The following is a 19,618-nucleotide window of genomic DNA, read 5'->3' as shown; positions in this document are numbered from 1 at the left end:
TGTCCTGGCTCTCACTGTCCACGGTTGTATGTATTTTTTCCCAAGATAGTCACTAATCTTTATCATTCCTACATATAGGAGGTAGCTATAGTGGTGTCTCTTTTAACTTCGCATTCTTGCATGGAGTTCCCCATTTCCATTCTGATCAAAGACCCATTTATCATCTCTCATAGAATACCTTACTCTATATATACTATATATGGTGATAGGCTGGTTCTAGAAAGTTTCAGCCTATGTTGTTTCTTCCCTTAAGAAAGCAATATATGTTGGCTCTATAACAAATGAGCTTTTCATGATATTACATTTATGATTAATGGGTAGATTGTCCCTTACAAAGATTTCTTATGAAAGGAGGTAGTCAATAAGTGCCTTAAAAATGTAAGAGTAGTTAGATCTGCGTAACTCTGTATTATTGGCATCTAGGAAGGAATTGATTTCTAGACACAGGTTGTTTTACCTAAAATATCACTAAGAAGTAGCTCAAGAGATTTATCTGACAAAAATCTTTGCCTCCAGCAATGTCTGATTCCTTTTAGCTGAGCTGAAATTACTGCCCACACAACTCATTAGTAGTAGAAATCATGCTGGGGATGGGTAGGTGAGTCTGTTCGTATACAGTGAAATAAAATCGAGTTCAAACCTTTGTCCTAGAAGGAACCTAATATTTGAAATGGAACATGGTTTATTTTACACAGAGACACACTTCCATTTCTATATTCCTCTGCATTTGCTGGTTCTATCCAGGAACAAAAGCAACATTTTCAAAGTAAGCCAAAAAGAGTTATCACTATTTTCACTTCAGCTGGGACTAGAGTATTTAATTATTTCCATCTCAGTTCAGAAACCCTGAGAAGTATGGAGCTCTTTACAACTTAATTGTCAAACTGTTAGGGGCTTGTCTGAAACAAAAAGAGCCTCTGTTCATTTTGAGGCCTGCTCATCATTAGACAAACTCCTGGGGATGCAGTTGTGGTCTTCTTTATCTGTAAGTGTCTTACAGTAGATTCTGCTTAATAGCAATCCTGATATTAGCAACTTCCGGTTAATGGGAACCAATCCCATACCAGTAACATCAATGTTAATGGAATTTGCTGCTTAATAGCAACTTTTTGTTTGGTTGGTTTTTGGAAGGAATGTCCCATCTGCAGGCAGGCTTGTGAGGCAGGAGGCAGGGAGAGAGGTGCTTGGATGTGCTTTCCCTGGCAGTGGCCCTGCAAACCTGCCTGCAGCAGGTGCTCATCCCATCCCAGCAATTCCTTCTGGGGTTGCAGCCTGGCAAACCTGTTTATGCACAGGGACCACATAGGAAGTAAGGGGCTGTGGGCAGGGCAGCAGCGGGGAGACAGGCTGCACCCCTGATGCCGAAGCTGGACAGTACCTCCCCCTGCACCCTCCAGACTGCACCTTGCTGGAGGACTGCATGCAGGGAAGGCAGCAATGGGACATGCTGGGCGCCCACTCCCAGAGCGTGAAGGAGGAGGTATGGTGCAGCCCTATGTGCCTCCATTGCCCCCATTTTGCATACAAAGCCCCAGCATCTGGTGTGCAGCACCCTCTCTGCTCCCTGCTGCTTTGCCTGCAGGCTGGCTTGCAGGGATCCAGCCAGACATATCCCATTGGTTTATTTCCTGGCTGCACCCTTGCAAACCTGCCATCTGTTTATTAGCAACTGCTGGATAACAGCAACATTCTGCTGGCATCTGGGGGGTTGCTAATAAGAAGAATCTCCTATAGTTCTTCCAAGTCAGCCTATGTGCTGAGTAATTCTGCTAGCACCAAACTGTCTCAACACCTGTAAGCACATGTTCACTTGTCAGCTGAACCGCTCATGTTGCTGATGTAAAGGACTATGGTGGTTGTTAGTTTCTTGGAATATCATAATGGAAGGGAAGAAACAATTTAGTTGGAATAGAAATGATCAAGGTCAGGTTTGTCACATTATTTCTCTGCCATATTTTGTTCTGCAGAATACTTGTTTAGATTGTTTATAATAATAGGAGATATATCAATCTCCTAGAACTGGAAGAGACCTTGAAAAGTCATTGAGTCTAGCCCCCTGCCTTCACTAGCAGGACCAATTTTTGCCCCAGATTTCTAAGTGGCCTCCTCAAGGATTGAGCTCACAACCCTGTGTTTAGCAGGCCAATGCTCAAACCACTGAGCTATCCCTCCCCCCAGTAGTAGTTTCAGTAGTTCATTGAATAATTAATATGAAAACAATAGAAGCTGCCTTTCTTTTTATGACAGCTGTTATTAGTCAACTCCAGTGATTCTAGGAAGCTCTGTGATTGGCCAGCAGGCAATGGGGAATCTGTTCATAAAAGGCAGTGCTAGGAAGATGTGTCTCTCTTCCTGTTCTGTTCCTGCAACCTGCAGGTGCACAAGAGACACTCTGCATAGCCATCATCTGGCTAAATTAATTTGCTCTGGATTTAGGAATCAAAGGGAAGTCAAGCCAGTGACAGCTCAGAGCAGCAAATTGCTTTCTCTTCCATTTCTGGCAGGATGAGTAGCCTTTAGAAAGGATTTCCTTTGTGAGTTAAAATGACCATATAAGACAGTTGTGGCCACTTAAGTAAAAATGTAAAGCTTGTGTCCATCCTCTTCCATTTGCATCCCTCCTCTTGGCTTATGAGGTACAGAAGTAGGCCTGTGACAATCTCAGTATGACTGAGTGATCTGGAAAGAGAGTGGGGTGTTTTTTCAAGAATCTTACCTTATGGTGAGTTTGCTCTAGGGGAGGTTTGCTCTTTGGGCCTGGGACTGATTTCTTATGGCAGAGGGAGATTGTTTGATTATCCTCTTTTGGGATACTCCTAGGAGGCATAGATATTTCCCTTCATAGGTCTGGGAGTATACAAATGACTCTTGGGACAACACTCAGAGAAATATATATTCTCTAGGGGCCTAGGAATGACCACAACCTACTAACATTGCTAAAGGTGTTAAAGCCTGTCTAATTTAGGTTTTAGCCAGTTTTAAATCAGTATCTATTTCCTTAACCTAGAAAAGGCCTAAGTGCTTATTGATATTAATCAGGAATAGCTAAAAAGGACCAAACATCATGTGTAGTGTTTCATGGATGGTGTGGATTAAGCTAAACACACTCTTATTTCACAATGTCTCCACATGTTGGATTGTTCAGGAATAGGCATTACACTTTCATTCACACCCCACCTTAATCCAAACCAACTTTCAAATGTAGACAAGCCCTAACAGGAACCACTTTGCATTTTAAAAGGGAGTACCATCAGGGAAGCACTGACCTGAAACGCTATGAGAGTGCTCTACAGTACACAAAAATTATTTGAAAATATATTTTATCTCCTGTGACTTCTCTTTAAAAGTCCAAATTTAGACTCTTGCTTGCCCTGTTTAATGTTTGAATTATGTTTTTATAAGATTCTTTCCCCATTGTAGATATTAAAGTTCTTTTTACGTTTTATAATATGTGGTAAGCAGGAGTTTTTAGACATGTTTGAACTGTAAAAACTGCAAAATTCTAAAAGAAACAAATAAATCTAACACTGCCATATCTTGACACAAAGGAGTAATGGTTTGAAGGCTGCGGCTCTGATAGAGTAAACTTGAAGTAGCACATTCTAGATATTTGATGTGTGTGATTAAATATTATGTACAAATCAATACATTATAGGAGTAGTATTCAAAAACATTAAAACCAGAATTTAATGTACTCGGCAGATTTTTTTAATCTGCCTATTTATGAATGATTATTCCCCATTTTTGGTCAGTTAGTAGGGAATATTGATTACATTACCCTTTACTGCAGTTTTGATAAGTAAAATGAAGCAATAGTATGCTTATTTCATAATCATCTGTGACTCATTTCATTCCAGGTAACCTGTGCAAATTTTCAATTGCAAGGTGAGCAGGGGACGAAATCGTGCTGTATTTCCTTTTGATTTCAGCAGGAGGTACACCCTCTCTAAGACTGGTCTTAAACATTAACAAGAAAGAAAGAAGACATATTCTTTTCCAATGAAAGGAGAAAAATGGGGGTGTAGGGAAAGACCGTATATCGGCTCTGGACTATGACCAGCAAACCCACCCAGGGTGAAAAAAACATGTTGTATTCAACTGCTGGTTCTTTATTATCATTATTGGAACTCATCCAAAGGCGACTGAAGTTGATGGAAAAACTCTCATTGACTTCAAAAGGTTTTGAATCCTGCCCATTGTGTAACAAGATGATGTGCACTTCCATGTTATTGAAAATAAATGGATCCTGATACCTGAGCAGCTGATACAGAGTTGGTTATTTTACAGACAAGTTTTCCAGTATCTAGTTAATTTGGGAATTGTCATAAACAGATAGTTAAGAGTTAATGCCTCTTTTACCTGTAAAGGGTTAAGGAGTTCACCTAGCCTAGCTGACATCTGGAATCAATGGAGGAACAAGATGCTTCAAAAGGAAGGAGGGAAGAGTCCTCTGTTTAGAGTCAGTTTCAGTTTCAGCCAGAGTGGAAAAGATCAAGGAACCAGCCTCTTATCAGAGTAGTAAGTTTTAGAAAAGAATAAATAGGTTTATGTTTATTTTCTTTTTGTAACTTGTCTTGGCATTAGGGGAATAATCAAATTGGGTATTCTTGTGTGTACTAAGGTTTTTGCCCAAGGGAACATCTTGTGTTTTAAATCTGTTGTCTGTGAGATCAGCTTGTATGCTATCTCCCAGAGGATTTTTCTTTTACCTTTCTTTTTTTTAATTAACAGCCTTCTTTTTAAGAACCTGATTGATTTTTCCCTGTTGTTAAGATCCAAGGGGATTGGATCTGGACTCACCAGGAATTGGTGGGGGAAAGGAGGGGGGATGGTTAAATTCGGCTTGTAATAAGATCCAAGGGGTTGGATCAGTGTTCACCAGGAAATTGGTGAAGGAGTCTCTCAAGACTACATAGGGAGGGGAATTAGTCCTTGGGAGTGGTGGCAGCCTATTGATCTAAGCTGGTAATTAAGATTAGGAGGTTCACATGCAGGTCCCCACATCTATACTCTAAGGTTCAGGGGGTGGGGGGGTGTGTGAAACCTATGACAGGAATCTTCAACAATTTGTGAAACAGGGAAATGCCTTGGTTGCAACCATGTCATCATTTAAGGAATAACACATATAAAAGACATTCATTTGGAAAATAATCCATTATCACATTACAACTCTCTCTGTAAAAGTAAGCTCCTTATCACTTTTGAAGAAGCTCCTCCAGTATTTGCCTATCTGACAACAAATGTATTTGAAATCACTTATTGGTGTAATTTGGTTCTTTTTTGTTTTGTTTTTCAGCAACAATTTGTGAGAGAGTCCTTTTTGTTAATAACCTGGTAAAATGCCTTATGCCTACTCTTAGCTAATAACTAAGAACATCTGCCAGTCTTAAAATAGAAAATATAAAAAGTCTCTACAAGGGAGAGAAAGGAAGTAATGGGGCTGGAGCAGTTAATGTTTGGATGCTCTTATGTTTTAATGTCTTAAAACATTTATGTGATAAACGTTACAATGAAGAGGATGGCAAAGCCTGGTTTACACAACTTCTGTGAGAAGGTATTGCTCACATGAGGCCAGGTCTATACTTGGAAGTCTTTACCAGTCTAGGTATACTTGTATACTAACACAACAAAGTGCTCTTAGCATGGACGTACCAGATACTATTCAAATTGTGCTTTTTTCCAGTATAGTTTGTTTCAGCTGCTCAAAAGATAAATTAGCTATCACAGCAAAAGTGCAGTTTTGCTGGTTTAAGTGCGTCTATGCTAGTGGCTCTTGCTGGCACAGTTGTGTTGGTCAGAGATCATCCCTCAAACACCCCTGACTGACACAGCTATGCCAGCAAAAGTCTGTAGTGTAGACTGGGACTGACATTGTTTCTCCTTTTAAGCCTAATCCTGCAATCCTTCCTCAAGAATAAACAAAGGTCAATGAGTGTTGCATGGGTAGTACTGCAAAGAGGGCACTTCAGTTCTGTTATTTATGCAGGGCTCTGATGCTGCAAGCTTCTGAAGGTTTTGCTCTAGGATTAGGCTCAGTTTATGACCAGTGATTGCAACCAACATGAAGAATTAGGTGGAATAAACAGACTAAACTGTAAAATGGCAGTAGTGTGCATGGGAAAACAGAAGGTAAAATGAAGTATTTTATTCTCTGCTTTAAAGCTAACTGGAAGCCTATCCTGAAACCAATACAACAGATTGAAAGTCACTTCTGTTCAAAAGGATTCTTAAAAAAGTAAGTTGATTAACAGCTAGTAGCAAACATACGTCATTGTCCATGGCAACCAAAATGCAAGCCTCTGAAACAGAAAGCACTCCAAAGAATGCTAAGGAGTATCATTGCCCTCACCTAGAAAGAGTAATTAGATAGTTGCACTTAGCTCAGAGAAAAACTCTGTATTACACCTGGCAATAGACGATTTAAGTAAGCTTGTACAGGAGCATTCAAAGTAGTTGTTGACATTAAGCAGAATGTGGATTTCGGTGAGTTACGTTTCTACAACCTATTTCTGCATTCCTAGCATGACTTAAAGAAATATAAACCGAAGTTTATTATGGTGCTTATCAGGCAGAACCCTCCAAATGGACTAACATCCAATCACAAAAAAAATATTTGCGAGCTAAGACACTTTGCTAGCAAAATTACTGCAGCCTCAGATCTTACTGGATTGACATTAGATGAGATAAAAGCTATGTAAAACTAAAGTCTGTAGAGTAATAGAATAAATCCTGTGGTCTTAAGCTATATTTGACAGCTGTTTTGCTGCAAGTTTTTTCAGAATTTTTGCCAAGTGATGCATCATTTGTATTGCATACTATGATCTCTTGTCTTAGTGGTATCATCTTTCTCAAGAGAAATCCTATCTAGAATATTGTGTGGGTGTTTTATTAGTTACAGAGTGTCTTTAATTCTGAGAGACTGATGCAGAGTTGTACATTCTAGTTAAACACTGCACCTGTTCATTGGATAATAGTGCATCTGTCCTGAGAAGGAAAGGAGGTGATTCCAGCCTGAAATGCAACCTACACAGCTTTCTAAGGAAAATGTGGATCTTAAAAGCAGTTGATCTCTTCTAATAATAATAATAAATTACTTCCTGCTGTATAACTAACAGATTTTTTTATGCCACAAGATCATCCCTATCTCAAAGGCAACTGTTGTGGACTTTCTCTGCCACACTTCATAGCTACCTTGCATATACATACCAATTCAGACTATAAATCATGGGTTCTCAAACTGGGAGTTACCCAGCCATTTGTTTAAATTGGGAAGGGGCTCTAAGTCTGGAAAACTCTGAAAACTACTGCTATATATCTCTTACTTTCCCCAATATTGCACCCACCTACTCCCTCTTCCTTCTTCCACCTAATGTTTCTGTGCCTGTACTGATTTACCATTCCCCAACCATGCACTGCTTCTCCTGTTCCCTACTGATTTTAGCCTGAGCTTCAACATTTTGGACTCCCTGGTGCTAATCTACTCCCTGTACAGCATAAAGATGAACACAAGGAGAGTACCTTTAAGAATTTTCCCAGGTACTATCAAAATGGCAGTAAACATATAACAGCTGGTGCCAGGGAAGTAGGAGGAAGAGGGTTCTTGCTGTGGGCAAATTGTCCTTAAAAGAAGTTCAATGAGATTACTTCATATATCACATAATTGCTAGAAGGTACCTGAGAGGAAGAAGGAAAAAAGGATTGGTAATGTGGTAAAAATGGGGGATGAGTGATAGGAATGATGCAGGGAACAGGATCCGTTTAGGAGATAAGGAATTCTTCCATTTTGGCATGTATCCAATCTTTGAACCAAGAAGCTAGGTATAGACCAGCGGTGGGCAATCTGTGGCCCGTGGGCTGCACGCAGCCTATCAAGGTAATTCGCTGGAGGGCTGTGAGTCAATTTGTTTACATTTGCATGGCTGCCCGCAGCTCCCAGTGGCTGTGGTTTGCCATTCCCAGCCAATGGGACAAGCGGGTGGCCGTGCAAATGTAAACAAACTGTCTCATGGCCCACCAGCAGGTTGGGTTTCCCTGGATGGGCTGCAGGTTACCCACCACTGGTATAGACGCAGGACTATATTCATTTGTGAACAGTCAACTCCTTCTCTGCCTATTAAGAACACACATTGTGGAATGTGTGTGTCTGCATGGTTCAGCAGACTAACATCCTAGGAGAAACTGCAACAGCCGCTACCTCAAGGTATTTAAAATTATAAGAAGGGTGTGTCTTTGGGGCTTGTCTGGCAAGGGTGAGTGAGGGGTCACTATTGGTTGATAGGTTTCAAGCCTGCCAGCTATCTAAACAACCACAGCCCAAGTACAATGCATTTTTGCAAGCTGAAGTATGTGATTAAACAGAATCTTGACAGGATAGGGGTGAGCTAGATTGCCTGATAAGGTAGAATACAGTTACCATCTTAATAAATATGCCATCTTGATAGTATTTTCCCCACACGTGAATCCCATTGAAGATTTTTTTTCTACAAGCTTAATGTTAAGACGTCTTTGAGGTTTTACATAGAGCAGACTAAAGACCTTATTAAATCTACCCAAATTGGTTTCCTTTGGCAACAGTTTTTGGACTGCTCTGTCACAAAAAGGACCATGGTCTGATTGCAAGTCAGGCCATGAAATTATACTTTCCAAGACAGAGAAGTTTCCACAGAGAACCTCAGGGCAGGGGATGGTTAAAAGAGAGAAGCTATCCAAACCCAATATAATTAAGAATTCAAGTGCAGTAAGTTTAAAAAAAAAAAAAAAGAAAAGAGGAGGCTTTTCATGAAGTCAGAGTATAGACTATTATTGTATTGTTCTTAAGGTGCAATACAGTTCAACCAATAGTTACTATGCAGAACTCTATTTTTTGTTTCTAGCTTTCATCTTACTTTCTTTCTGGGTTAGCCAATCATTTTTAAAATCTCATCTGCTCTCTTCTACATCTGATCTTCATGTCATATTAAGTGTATTAAAATACATATTTCTCCTGTTTAAAAATTCAGTTCTTTTCCCTTATAACATGACCCTGCTTCATAAAAGCTTTTCTTCACTACCTTTTAAAGGGACACTGACAAGATTGGATTGGAAGGCAGTAAACAGGATACAAAACGATTAAGCAGTTTTATTTTTCAGGTAAACTTCATTTAGCTATATCTTTCTGTTTTGCCCGGAATAGTTAAAATCCCATGAGGAGAAATGACTTTGTCCTTTTCTAGTTAGCCCAACAAGAATGCTTTTTTGCAACTAACCTGATGGCTCCCTGCCAAAAAGTGACACAAAAATAGGAGCCAGAGATCAACTTGTATCACAGAAACAAACATCCCAAATGCTGTTGGGTTTTAGGCTGGTAGTCACAAAAAAGCTGCAGAGTTGGAAAAGGTCATTGCTGAAGCAGTGAGCCATTTGTACTAATGGAGAAGCTACAGTATTTGCTTTCTATCATACACGTGTGATGCTTTAAGAGCAAGTATCTTTTATCCCCTTTCAAACTTCAGTGCACTGACTTCAAAGAGCAATGCAGGTTGAATACTTGTGTGATATGACCTTGTCAGGCCCAAGTTGAGTCTTGTGTATACTATTCCTCTTCCAGAAAATGATGTGAATCAATAGCTTCACTTAACAAAGGAGGAGAGAGATGGTTAATTAAATCCTTTTTTAAAGCAAGTTTTTGTATCTTTAAGAAATGGTCTGTACAGTGGCACTATATTCCATAGGGAAATCCAATATGAAGGATTTTCTGGAGGTGAAACCAATAAAGTTCTGAAAATAAAAATTCTAAAAACTTTTAGAATGTGATAGAGAATACCCTTACTATAGATGTTTTAGCAGTTTATAGAATATAATAATGAATTATAATCCTCCTCTAGAATTTTTAAAAACCAACCTATAGCTGGTTTATAATTAATTATTAAACTCCATGAATTGGTTTAAAAATTCTATAGAAAGGGACTCATTCTCTACTGGGTTCTATAGACTGTTGCAGAAGAGAATGTTCACACTACAAGTACTGTTCAAAACATAGTTGATTGATTGTTGAAGTTGGTCGACTAATAGAAAATTGAATTTGTCTCAGCTAATCAGATTGCAGCAATACAGATGTATAACTATACCTTTTTTCACTATGGCAGAAGGGAAATCCCTGCATTCTGAATGGAGTGGATGTGATTTGCATAATATCTTTATGGTTATTTCTTTGTACCATACAGTATACAAATCCTTAATCCTGATTGGCTGACTAACACGTTTAGCTAATAAAATGCCGAGGCTTTGCATAATCAAAATGCATTGATAACTGTGCAAGGAATACACAAATCTTTGGCTTCTATAATTCCTGTGCTCTGATTGCCTCTCTGTTTAGGTCTGAGAAGATGTCACCAGCAACAAAGATGTCATATCAGATTCTCATTCTCTTTGGCTGAAAAGGTACCAATTTTACAAGGGAAGAAATAAAAAGTTATGCATATGGCAAAGGAAGTGGGCTGTAAAAATACTAAGGTAATTTCTATTAGAAATTAAGGCCTGGTCTACACTAGGACGGAGCTATCCCACTGCACCACTCTGTTGGCGCTCTGGACAGCAGTCGAGCAGATTCTCTGGCCAGCCAGTCCGGGCAATCCCAGAATAGAAAGAGGTCCCCAGCATGGATGACCGCCATGATAGAGAAAGGATAAAGCCGGGATGCGATGCAGTGCGCGTGAAAGTCAAGACCTAGACACAAGGGTATCAAAGTCAGAGCGGCAAACACAGACGCCCGCAGCACCCCAGACATGCGCTTCTACGCAGCACTTTTGCCCATCATCTGTGGTGGTGCCACACTGCCCCCACCAGTGTGTGTGACGGGAGGTGGGGAGAGTGGAATAGGTACAGTCTCCTCGATGTTCGATGATGATGAAGAAGATGAGGAAGACGGGAGGGTTGAGGCGCGACGACAGCACGACAGCGAACGCACGCTTTCCCTATTCAGAGATCTCACATCACTCACCACCAACCTCCCCCCTCCCCTCCCCCCCTCACCCCCAGAGGAAGGAATCAGGGGCGGTAAGTGCTACACAGTATACACGTATTTTTTTTATATTTTATATAAAAAAAAATAAAAAATAGAAACAAAAAATTAAAAATTAAACTTACTAGCATTGCTGCATATGATCCTGGAGAAACAGAAATGCAAAGTCAACGAAAGATTTATTATTAATTACTGTTACATTTCATTTTTTTAAAAAAGGCCTAAGACAGATACCCAACATTTGCTGTTACTTTCTTTTCTCCCCTTACCCCAATCACACATGGTCATTATCCTCCATCTCAAACTCATTGCCATGCATATAGAGGAAGGCTTATGCACAAAAAAAAAAGGAAAAAATAGATTTTGTTTTGAAATGCATTTAACATTGAATTGGAAGCACTTATTCCTCTATATCTGCAAAGATACATTTATGCCAGTGAAAGTGTTATGTGTTTTATGTGTTCCCGTGATGTCAGTATAATGTCCTAATTGGATTCTTCTTTTCTTCATATGTTCTGAGTTCATGGTTTATCAGTAAGCAAGGTAAATTATTTTGATTTATCTGAAGTCACTGGTTTGTGCCTGGGAACAAAATATATTTTAGTTTATTAGATTTGTTTTGGTCTAGGTTCATATACTATAGATTAGGGATCAGCTGATCGGGGCTTCCACTGGCCAATGGGGGCTGCGGGAAGCGGCGGCCAGCATATCACTCGGCCCACACATCCCTCAGCTTCCTCCAGCCCCCATTGGTCTGGAGCAGCGAACTGAGGCCAGTGAGAGCCGCAATTGGCCAAACCTGTGGACTCAAAAGGTAAACAAACCGGCCCGGCCCGCCAAGGGGCTTACCCTGGCAGGCCACATGCCAAACATTGACGATCCCTGCTCTAGATCATAGGTTCTCAACCTTTTCTTTCTGAGGCCTGCTAGACATGCTATAAAAAGTTCACGGCCCACCTACGCCACAACAACTGCTTTTCTGCATATAAAAGCAAGGCCCAGTGTTAAGGAGTAGCAAGCAGGACAGTTGCCTGGGGCTCCACTACATAGGGGGCATCATGAAGCTAAGTTGCTCAAGCTTCTGCTTCAGCCCCAGATGGTGGGACTCAGGGCCTCGGGCTTCAGCCTCATGCACTTGAGCTTTGGCTTTCTTCCCTGGACTTCAGAGAGTCTAACACTGGTCCTGCTTGTAGGGCCCTCTGAAACCTGCTCACAGCCCCCAAGGGGGCCCAGGACCCGTGGTTGAGAACCACTGCTCTAGATTGTCTCCAGTTGCTGAGAACAATGTCTGTAAATTAATTCAAAATGTAAGTTGAATGCTGTGCAGTACAGTGGGCTAAGTGCATTAACTTCTAACCTGCTGGTTTCAAACATTGTTTTGGTCAGAAGTGTAAATGGTTCTTTGTGGACATCTGTTGACATCACACAATCATTGCATAATTTGGCTTAATTAGCAGTTTCACAACTAACATATTCTATGCATTAATAATGCAATGAGGCTTGATTTTCAAAAGTTCTAGGTCACAAGAATATATAAAATGCACACATTTCAACACCTAATTTACACACACAGTTACTGTTAATGCACAGACAATTTGAGTACTGACACGTGCAACTGACCAATTGGATAGATGGACACCAACATGTGCAAATAGTCAAATTGCATGCACAACTATAGAAGTTAGTTATACAGTTGAGTAGACCTAACTTTCCTGATTATCACACTCCAGATCTGAGTAGTACAGGTAATAGACACAAGCAATTTTGTTAAAAAAATATTTTTCTTATATTTAGCTCTTTTGCATGTAATCTAAGCTTTTGTTTAACAAAACTTTGAGACACATTTCCGAAAGTGCTCAGCGCTCAGCAGCTGCCATTGTTCTCAATGGGAACTGCCGGGTACTGAACAAAGCTAACTGAAAAAATAGTAACAAGATAATAATTTTTTTTCTCCTGTGTTTTATTTTGTGACTCAAAATTTTGGTCAGTTTTCAAAATTTAAAAAAATCTGACCAGCTGTGCCAAGAACACATTCAAAATACCATCTGTTCATCTCCTAATTTTTTTTAACTTTTGCATTTCCATCCAATTTTTGTAATTCTAGAAGTTTTGACCAGCTCTAGGCCCTGATTCAGCAAATCAGTCCTATTCAGTAAAGCCTTTTAAGCATATGATGAACTTTAAATATAGACTTAAACACATATTTGCGCCATATCTGGCCTTACCCACCCATACTACTTGAATTAATTTAGGAAGAATCTGTTTTAGTTAAGCCAGTGCAAACTGGCATGTTGATGATCTTAACTCAGTTGACATTAGATTTTTATATTAATTTTTGTTTTAATTAGCTGAAACTGAATTAAGCTAGATCAATATAAGCCTGGTGTAAACCGATTTAAGTTTGAAGATCTGGCCATTCATGGCTTGCCATTTTCCATGACAAAGGTGGGCTTCACAATGTCATTCAATGCCACGGCAAGCCTGTGAGTCAACTTTTGCTTAAAACAGGTCCCAGGGAAATAGTAGCTGTAGCTAATGTATCAGCTAATCCCTCTCCAACACTTCGAATGAAATGAGACATGAATTTTTCTCCCTACCACTTCATTCATCTCAGTGAACGTGTTACCTTCCAAATGTAGTTAGGATCATTTGCTATGCTAACAATATTAGGCTGTGGCAATTTTAGAAATAGTGCATTGTAGTTGAGGCAGTTTAAAATATAATTGATTTACTTGGGTGTAACAAAGAGCAGAACTGGACTCGTTATCTGTATGCTTACTCTGTGTCTTTCTGTCCTCAGAATTTTTTTGAGTTGTTTTTTTTGTTGTTTGTTTGTTTTTTGGCTGAGGGATCAGTGAGGTGAAGATATTAAAACAATCAAATTAATACATGAATAAGCCTATATTCAAAGCCCTATTTGCCCATGTGATATTGGGCCCTAAATTCTTCTGCAAAATTTCCTGCAGCACTGCAGGGGGCTTGACTAGAAATTCTTCAGGACATACTCGTACATTAAAAATTAAGGGGGGTTTGGAACTGAATATGAAATGATGAACAAAATCTGTGCAGTTGCTCTTGTGTTGTTTATTTCTGTTCATCTCTCTCCCCCTATATTGTCTATATGCTTCAATTATTTTGTGTTGATAAAGGAGATGTTGTTGCAAAGGTTGCCGGTAGTTTTGGTGACTGGGTATTGAGGCTTTTGGCACCCAAAAAGGTGTTGAAGGTGGTTTGGGATCATGCATTAAACTATTATTGGGATGTTTTTTTTTCTAAATGGATCAGTGGTGAATTAGTTAACAATATAAACATTTAAGTCCTAATCGTAAAACTGGCTCTTTAGCTATGTCTGCACAATGAGCTAGGCATGTAACGCCTAGCTCATTTGAAATAGCACACTATTATATATATATATATATATATATATATATATATATATATATATATATATATAGCTATGGGCAGCGCCAGTGGTGGCACAGACTAGCTACCCTAAGTACAAACCTGCCTGAGCCCTATGGTTACATATTCAGCATGGCTAGCTGTGCTGCCACAGCCCATGTTACCCCCCAAGCTGGTAGTGTAGATGTAGCCCAGCACAGAACTCCAATGGAGTTTATGGGATCCCATGTGAGTACATGTTTCACCCGTGTGGATCCAGTTCTTGGATTACAGCATTTTATTGTTAACATTAGGTCTCAGATTAACACCTACTGATATCAATGTGTCTTAAATTGCGTGTCCAAAACACAATCTAGTGCTTCAAAAATAATCCAGAAATATAATTTAAGTATGGTGTGCAGAATAACATATTATCTCATTCTAGCAAAATACATAATATGTATGACTGCTGTGGTGTCTATTTCCAATGTGTTATGCTAGTCATTTAAATTAGCTAATGAAATACCTATTTGCTATACTCATCTATGAAAAGGTACTCTCCCCTTGTATACACAAGGTACTCAAAAATTGTCCATTAATTTACCTATACTTATATTTTAGTCAGCCAACTAGAGCCCATTCCCAGAGTAACTTTGTATTGTTTCATTTTGTATTATTTTTCAAGAGGGAAATTTATTCCCTGAAGGAAAACTAAATCAAGTGACATGTGCATTTGCAGTTTGCCTAACTGCATCCTGTAGAACACTTCTCAGTTTTCCATTTCAATGTAAATGGACCCCTCAAAATTGCAGCATAATGCATCAGCATTAATTAAAATCTAAAAAAATCTGTTTTGTTTCATGCTGCATGTTAATTTTTAAATTGATTACTCATCTTAATTAAATTATGGTCACTGGATCTCCTTTATCTACTTTTTTTATTAACATTCCCTGAATCACTATTATCCCTTACACAAGCTATGACACTTTTGTTACTATTAGGTTGTGCTTGTCCAAGTGTACTTGGCAATTCTCTTAGACACTTTTTCTGGTACAGAGGTGAGACTTATTGGTCTGTAATTCCTATAATGTCTGTTGCTGTTAACAACTCTCCAAGATTCAGAAACAGCTGCCATGCTAAAGAATATATTACATATCTTTATTAATATTCTCCTCTGTTTCACCCTTTATTTATTACAAAAAACTCCATAGAATAAAGTCCAGTTCTGATTATTTATTTCCCTAGAGTTCCTCAAGGAGTTTTATAACATGCTCTTTAGAGAATTCAATCTTCTCACATGGTGATATCCTATGGAAATGGCCTTTGGACTCCATTTCTCTCATATCTTCTATAGTAACATATGGTTCAAAAATATATTTAACTTCTGTTACTTCAGCATCTAATATTAATTATTTATCTATTTGTTGTCCAAAGTGCCCTAGGACTTAACTTCATATCATTAAGAGATGGTCCTTGCTCAAAAGACCTTACACTTTTTAATGAAAACAACTGAAAATGTTTTTGGTTTTCTTTTAAATTAACAACATAATTGATTGGAGGGTTCTGTGGTGCCCTCCCTGGCTCTACTTCATAATGGAATGGAGGTTAAAATGGCAAACACCCTTAATTCTGAACAATGAATTTTGTTGCTTTACACTGTTCAGAATTCATGTTAGTCCACATTCTTTTGCTATAGATCATTAGATCAATTTTCCGTGTGTATGTTATAACCTTAAACTGGAGAATGAAGTTGAAACTTTAACATTCATTCAGTGTAATGACATTATTTCCTGGATGCAGTCTCCTTTTAGTATCATTACAGTAGATACACAGAGAACAATAATTGACTAATTTCATGGTTTCTATTTGAGATGATCAGTCACTAAAAATATCTGTACTCCTGTAGATCAAAAGGCTACTTGTTACTGGTTGTTCCACTGTGGGGTCTTGCAGTTTTAAAATAAATGTTTTATCCTTTCTGCACAAACAAAAATACAGTGCAGCAATCAAATGTGCATTAAGGACTACATGTATCAGTGCAGATACAAATCTCTGAAGCGTACCACTGGATGAACTATAGGTGAAATGCTGATTGAACTGAAGTCACGGGGAATTTGCCACTGATTACACCCCATCTATTTCTTCATTGAAAGTTTAAAAGGTGGTGTCCGTTTGTCCTCCAATATCTTTTCGCCAAGCTCCTGGTGATCTGTCCCACTGCTAAATAATTATTGATCAGCAAAATCCATCCATCTGCCCTGGGTTTTGTTCAGTTGTCCAGTGCAAATTTGTTGCCATTAAAAAAGTATTGATACATCTTATTTGCCAACAAACAAATGTTAATGTCCTGTGGGAGAAACATTTAAAATAATTTCTGCTATATAATATGATGTATATGTAAATTTGCGCACTGAACTTTTCTACATATGTTCAGTTACATAACACAGTTAATGTCATTTCTAAGAGCAGAACATAAAGAAATCCCTGTGTTAGAAAACAAAATACTTCAGAAAAACTATATTGAAACAAGTGCTAAATATGTAAATTAAACTTGGTAGGTGGTATGAGCCCTTTCAATATTAATTTTTTTTACCTGTAGGTGGAGTCACAGGAGTCACAGGAGCTGCCAACCTCTGAGGTGCACAAGTGATCTTGAGGAATAATCTCCTTGACAAACTTTCAATGGTAGCAATTGATTGATATTGCCAAGGCTGTCATTGCACCAGAAATGACTAGAAAGATATACTTAAAACAAAAATACTACCAAGGTTAGTAGTGATAATGAAAGGGATGCCAAATTTCGGTTGGGGGAGGATGTATCAGTGGGCATGTAATTTAAGGTACTTTATATCTGACCCTGAACATACCCAGAGTACAACCTCTCCTAGCTGGCAATGAGTACAGAAACAGTTTAATTGGATTATTTACTGTTCTTACGTATAAAGTATATTTAAAGCAAATAAAATGGTTAGGATATCTTTGTATTAAAACACATGATGTAACTATGAAATGAAATATCTTTCAAAGCACAAACAGGTTCATTGTGGTTTTTTTTCTTTTAATATTTTTATTGGTTTTATAACACAATAAAAAAGAATGGGGTAGCAGTTAAGCATAGGTCAAATCCATATATCAAATACCTGATTAGTTAGCTAGTCTAGCAACAATCTTTTGCTCAAAAAGAATCTTTTCCTGCACATGCATGAGCCAAACATTAAACTAAACTTGATGAAACCTTATGTATTGTAGTATTAAAACCCACAAAATAGATGTTACTGTGTGCACTCCAATCTTAATACAGTCACAGAAAAAAAAAGGAAGTAAAAGCACTCTAGTATAGACTATGTGGTAATTTTTCTGTAGTTAAGTGTGGGTAAGGACCCTGGCGAATAGAGGAATTAAGTGTCACTTAAGTGAGGCAATGATCAAAAGATAAACATATTAGTACTCTACTTCTGAGAACTCAAGAGAGTAAGAATAGGTGGTTATTTATTTTTTAAAGCAGGACTTTTGCTAAACTAATGTCCCGGAACTTAGATTTTTTCCTCATTGATAATTCAGAATTCTTCTGGGAATCATATAGCTGTTTCCTCCCCTGCATCTTTGTATGCCTGTTTACATGGTACAAACTTATTCCAATATGCCTGTGAGATAAGACTTATGGTCAAGAAATAACATCTTATTATCTTGATAAGCAGTTGCCCTTATCGATTTAGCAGCTTCCAGAATTCATTCCTTTCTAAATACATCAGACAGGGCAGTGCTAGCATGATTCCTCTATTGTTCTGGATTTTTTGTTTGTTTGCTTACATTTTCTTATAGACTCATAGACTTTAAGGCCAGAAAGGACCATCATGATCATCTAGTCTGACCTCCTGCACATTGCAGGCCACAGAATCTCACCTCCCCACCCCCCCACCACACCGCCACTCCTGTAATAGAACTATGACCTCTGACTGACTTACTGAAGTCCTTAAATCATGATCTGAAAGACTTCAAGTTACAGAGAATTCACCATTTACACTAATTCAAACCTGCAAGTGACCCGTGACCCATGCTGCAGAGGAAGGCAAACCCTCACAGGGTCTCCGTCATTCTGACCCTGGGGAAAATTCCTGCCCAACCCCAAGTGTGATGGTCGATTATACCCTGAGCATTTGGACAAGTCCCACTAGCGAGACACATCTGGGAAAGAATTATCTGTAGTAACTGAGCTTTCCCCCCCCCATCTACCATCCCATACCTGCCCATTGGAGATATTTACTTCCAGCAGTCACATTTGGGCAATGTGCCATTGTAGGCAATCCTATCATACCATCCCCTCCATAAACTTATCAAACTCAGACTTGAAGCCAGCTAGGTTTTTTAATCCTGCTGCTCCCCTTGGAATGCTGTTCCAGAACTTCATTCCTCTGATGGTTAGAAACCTTCTTGTAATTTCTAGCCTAAACTCGTGGATGGCCAATTTATATTCATTTGTCATGGGGTCCATAATGGCAGGTAGCTTAAATAACTCCTCTCCCTCCCTGGTATTTATCCCTCTGATATATTTATACAGAACAATCATATCTCCTCTTTGGCCCTCTCTTAGTTAGACTAAGCAAGGCAAGCTTTATGAATGTCCTTTCCTAAAGTAGGTTTTCTATTCTGCAGATCATCATCATAGCCTTTCTCTGCACCTGTGCCACTTTGAATTAATCTTTCTTAAACATGGGAGACCAGAATTGCACACAGTATTCCAAATGAGGTATCACCAGTGCCTTGTGTAATGGTACTAACACTTCCCTGCCTCAATTGAAAATACCTCACCTGATGCATCCTAGGACTTCATTAGCTTTTTTCATGGCTATATCACACTGGTGGCTCATAGTCATCCTGTGATCATCCAATACACTCACGTCTTTCTCTGACTCTGTCACTTCTGTCTCTAAATGAATGACCTTGCACTTTGCACTATTAAACTTCATCCCATTTTTATTACTCCAGTTTTCAAGGTCATCCAGCTCTTCTTGTATGATATTCCAGTGCTCCTCTCTGTTGACAATACCTCCCAACTTTGCATTATCTGCAAATTGTATGAGTACACTCCCACTTTTTGTGCCAAAGTTATTACATAAAAATGTTAAATAGCACTGGTCCCAAGACCTATCCCTGAAGAACGCTACAGTAACTTCCCCACCAGCCTGAGAGTTCACCTTTCAGTATGACCTGTTGTAGTCTCCTCTTTAACGAGTTCCT

The 19,618-nt window shown here is 38.9% G+C and overlaps 2 long non-coding RNA genes across 2 annotated transcripts; both read left to right on the top strand.

The window, feature by feature from the left end:
* The first annotated feature begins 2,365 nt into the window (after positions 1-2,365).
* On the top strand, positions 2,366-4,257 carry LOC120396139. Its single transcript, XR_005593007.1, has 2 exons — positions 2,366-2,722; positions 3,858-4,257. It is a non-coding gene; the product is annotated as an uncharacterized LOC120396139 (long non-coding RNA).
* A 1,904-nt stretch (positions 4,258-6,161) lies between these two features.
* LOC120398289 lies at positions 6,162-17,267 on the top strand. The gene is made up of 4 exons (XR_005594296.1): positions 6,162-6,235; positions 9,060-9,129; positions 10,355-10,491; positions 16,980-17,267. It is a non-coding gene; the product is annotated as an uncharacterized LOC120398289 (long non-coding RNA).
* The last annotated feature ends 2,351 nt before the right edge of the window (positions 17,268-19,618 follow it).

The sequence above is a fragment of the Mauremys reevesii genome, linkage group 1 (assembly GCF_016161935.1).
Source record: "Mauremys reevesii isolate NIE-2019 linkage group 1, ASM1616193v1, whole genome shotgun sequence".
Lineage (NCBI taxonomy): Eukaryota > Metazoa > Chordata > Testudines > Geoemydidae > Mauremys > Mauremys reevesii.
The sequence above is the reverse complement of the archived record's forward strand: the minus strand, read 5'-3'. Positions and strand labels throughout refer to the sequence as shown.